Consider the following 4,315-nt stretch of genomic DNA (forward strand, 5'->3'; position numbering starts at 1 on the left):
AAACTGCTTTCAGAGCACTCGTCTCTTCCCAGTCAGCTGAACGGCGAGTGTTTTGAATTGTCACAAGGGGGCACTGCCCACCGATCAAGAGCTCACACTCCCCAGCAGAGTCATCTTTGCGGAGTCAAGAAGTTGTGCCACTAGGTACACATATTAAAGAATAAGGGAGTTGGGAAAAGAAAACAGCAGGCTGGCAAGCTGCATGAAGTGGCAGAGTACTGACAAGCGTCTCCGGCTGAATGGAACACAGCTTTTACTCATGCCTTTTTCTTATCCCTTGCAAATGCAGCATAAAGCCAGGAGCTACTACTTGATCATACATATGTCTGATATTTGATAATTGGACAGTTTGCAAAGCATTTGTGGCCGGGCTCTATGGCATGAATATTGACCTCCTGCTCTCTGTGGATACTTGGGAGCAAAGCCCACATCACATATTTCCATTGCCTTCACTATGCTAATAAGAACACCTAAAACCTGTTTCCTGATTAATCAAACTTCTTTCCTCCCCCATCCTCAACTTGCTTTATAGGAGGAGAGGGCCACCTCTGAGCTTCACTCTGAATCACACTATTATAGGTCAAATCATGCCCCCAGGCATATGTTAAGTCCTAGCCCCAGGAAATCAGAATGTGATTTTCTTTAGAGACGTGATCCAAGTTAAAATGAAGTTAATGGTGGATCCTCATCCATCCATTGTGACTGACACCCTTACAAACAGAGGGAAATTTACAGACACACAGGACTGACACTGTGCAAAGATGGAAGCAGAGACTGCGGTGATGCATCTTTGTGCTGAGGAGGACCAACAATTCCCTGCAGTCACCAAGAGCCAGGAGGGAGGCGCTGAACAGATTCTCAGAGGGAAGGCGGCTGACACCTCAGCTTGGACTTCTACACTCCAGCAGGCTGTAGACACATTCCTGATGTTTAAGCCAACCAGTTTGTGGTATTTTCTTACAATAGCTGTTGCAAACAAATACACACAAATCACAGGTAGGAACTGCATCAGAGTCCATTAAATCAACACCTTTGGCTTTGTGGCCTGTAAGATAATCACTAACCTCTGAGGATCTTCAGTTAACTGAAAAAAATAAGGAAATGATAATGATAGTAAGTTGAATAGATAAATAAGAAAATGTGAACTAGGGCATTTTGAAAGTTATCTACTTTGCCTACTCTTCATAGTATAATTAAATTACTATTTATAGCTGCTATAGTTCGGTAAACAAGTACCGAACTATAAACATGGTTCCCTGAATTGATCTTAAAAGTTGATTCAAATACACTCCTGGGCTTATTTCTTGGTGAAGGAGTGGAAGGCTTCATCAGAGAAGCAGGGCTGCTTGTACATGCAGACTGACCACGGCAAAAAAGATGTGTGGACAAGTAGTCACCAAACTACTAGACAATTTTCACAGTAAGCGAGTTTCCAGTGAGAGGAGACCCATCTGAGAGGCTTTCCAATCAATACCTCAGGTGAAATAGCCTCTACACAGGAAAACACCAGCAACATCCTGTATCTACAGCCCCCTGCGTCTGCATTTCTGCCATTTCCAGAGGGTAATCTCATACCTCCCTTTGATAACTCAATCTCGTCTACGCCATACCACCCTGAACACACCTGTTCTCATCTGCTAATTTATCTCTAGCATTACAATTATCTAAAGAGAAACCGATTTCAGAGACAAGTGACTGCCTTGTAGCTCACGTGCCAAAGATACACTGCCTGAAATCAAAATCCATGCCCATCATTACTGGCAAGATTACTTGGAATCAATAACTTCATAGACTCCATTTTCGCATAGAAAATGGACACGATGATAATGCTTACATCTTAGAGTTTATGTGAAAGGTAAATTTAAGGTACCTGGCACTGAGTAAACAACCCCTCCGTAAATGCAGATAGTATAGTTACCATTGAATAATAGAAATTGTTCAATAATAATTTTAATATAACTGAACAATAATTTTTTTTTTGTCTTTTGTCTTTTTGAGACAGGGTCTTGCTGCACAGTTCAGGCTGGCCTTGAGCTCACTTTGTAGCCCAGGCTGGTCTCGATCTCACAGCCATCCTCCAGCCTCAGCCTCCCAAGTGCTGGGATTACAGGCATGCACCACCAAACTGAGCTGAACAATAATTCTTAAACCGTTGTTTTAAACTTCCTGGAGTTGTAATTGACATGCAAAATCATATATATTCAAGTATATAGATTTATTCATTTCATGATCTATATATACTATACAACATTATGTATAAATAAAATCACAGAACTTTATGTCAATTAAAAATAAGCATTAGGGGCTAGGGATATAGCTCAGTGGCACAAGCACCTGCCTGGCAAGTGCAAGGTCCTGAGTTCAATTCCTGGTACAAAAACATAAATAATTCAATAAAACATGCACACATTGTGATGTTTGCATATGTATTATGAAATGATTACACTGTTGACCTAATTAATATATTCATCACCTCACATAGTTACCTCAGTTTTTTTTTAGTATTCTCAGCACAAAGACATAAAGGGCAATAGTAATTTTAAGAGACCGCTGAAGACCTGATGATACTTGCTTGCCCCATATTAGATGCTAGCATATTCATCACATGCTTAAGACTGGTAGGAAAAGACCTTGAGATAGACATAAATAATTCAACGTGATTCAGTTACCCATGTAATCCCTACACCCATTTAACAGAAAACAGCTGGGTGTGGTGGCACACATCTGTAATCACAGCACTCAGAAGGCTGAGGCAGTAGGATTGCCACAAGTTTGAGACCAGCCTAAACTACACAGCAAAACATTGACACCAAACAAAACAAAAATAGAATATACATAAGTCAAACTGATGATATCGGCCTTCATAATGGTTATCTTATGCTGAACCAGAGTTGACTCGGATTGGTCCACCACACTTTCTACCTCTAAGACTGGAGTAAAACCTTAATTTCAATTTAATATCGATTTTTAAAAATAAATTATATTAGAATTTATAAAACTTGTGAGTGTTTTTTAGTTAATTATAGCTTAGCAGAGAAAAGAGGGAGGGAAATATTTCTCCAATCTTTTGCTTCACTCCTGCCTTTTCTCTCCATATTTGGAAATAATAGAATCACAGTGATCAGTGACAAGGTGGGTGGAGGAGGAAAAGGAAGAGGAGAAGAAGGGTGACAGGTGGAGGGGAAAGGGGTAGGGGGGAAGGGGAGAAAAAGGAGACAGAAAGGAAAGAAAAGCTACAGCAAGTTTTGAAGCCAGTTCAGTGTGCCCAATGCTAGCTGGTGTTCACAGGCAAAGATGGCCCTTTCTGAAAAATAACTGCCAGTTCTGAGTAAATAATTATCCCCAAACTTGGTGAAAATGGCTTGACTTAGATCAGTAACACAAGATCCTAAAAGGCACCCCTTCTGTGACTACACACTACCCCTCACAACAGGGAAATGAACACTTAGACATGTAGAAAGTACAGATGTACACTGATAACTCAGAAATTTCCTTGTGGCACTACAAATGACAACGTCATCAAAGGACAGCCTGCTTCTGCAAAGCACCTTCCAAGACTTGGCAAGACCTTAGTCTCACTTCCTTGATGTTGGCTTTATAGGTTCTTATGGAATGATGCAAACATTTTTCAACTAGGACTTCTATCTTTTGGAAAGGTTATCAAAATAGCCAACAACTCAGACACACAGTTCTACCAGACTGGGATGCAAGGTCTGCAGATTTCCACCTGCTCCTCACATAATACCTGAAATCCTGTTTCATTACACTATCAACTTCCTCCATAAAAACACATCTTTCTCAGAAACACTTTCAAAAATTTTCACTTATCTTTCATATGATATCTGATACCAACCAGTTACCACATACAGTACTACATTCAAAAGTAAAATAACTACATGGGCTTGGATTTGGGTTAGACTTGAAAATTAAACATTGGGCCGGGGATGTAGCTCTGTGGCACAGCGCCTGCCCAGCAAGTACAAGATCCTGAAGTAAAGAAAATTACACATGAAAGGATAAAGAGATACACTCTGGGAGCCACTAGACACACATGGCTATTTCAGTTTAGATAATTAAAATTGTATAGAATTTAAAATTCACTCTCAGTCATCCTAACCACAGATCCAGTGCAGCTATATTGGACAGTGCCATTATCACAGAAAGTTCTATTAGGGAACACAGATATGCAAGCAACTGAGCATCTCTTGTAAAGTAAGATCTGAACAACCCTAGCCTGATAAGGAGATCCCAGCTAAATCAATCTTTAAAAACTCTGCATCCTAAATCTCATGCTGTACATATTAAAATACTAATA

This window comes from Chinchilla lanigera, unplaced genomic scaffold (genome assembly GCF_000276665.1).
Source record: "Chinchilla lanigera isolate Chin_1 unplaced genomic scaffold, ChiLan1.0 scaffold00014, whole genome shotgun sequence".
Taxonomy (NCBI): Eukaryota; Metazoa; Chordata; class Mammalia; order Rodentia; family Chinchillidae; genus Chinchilla; species Chinchilla lanigera.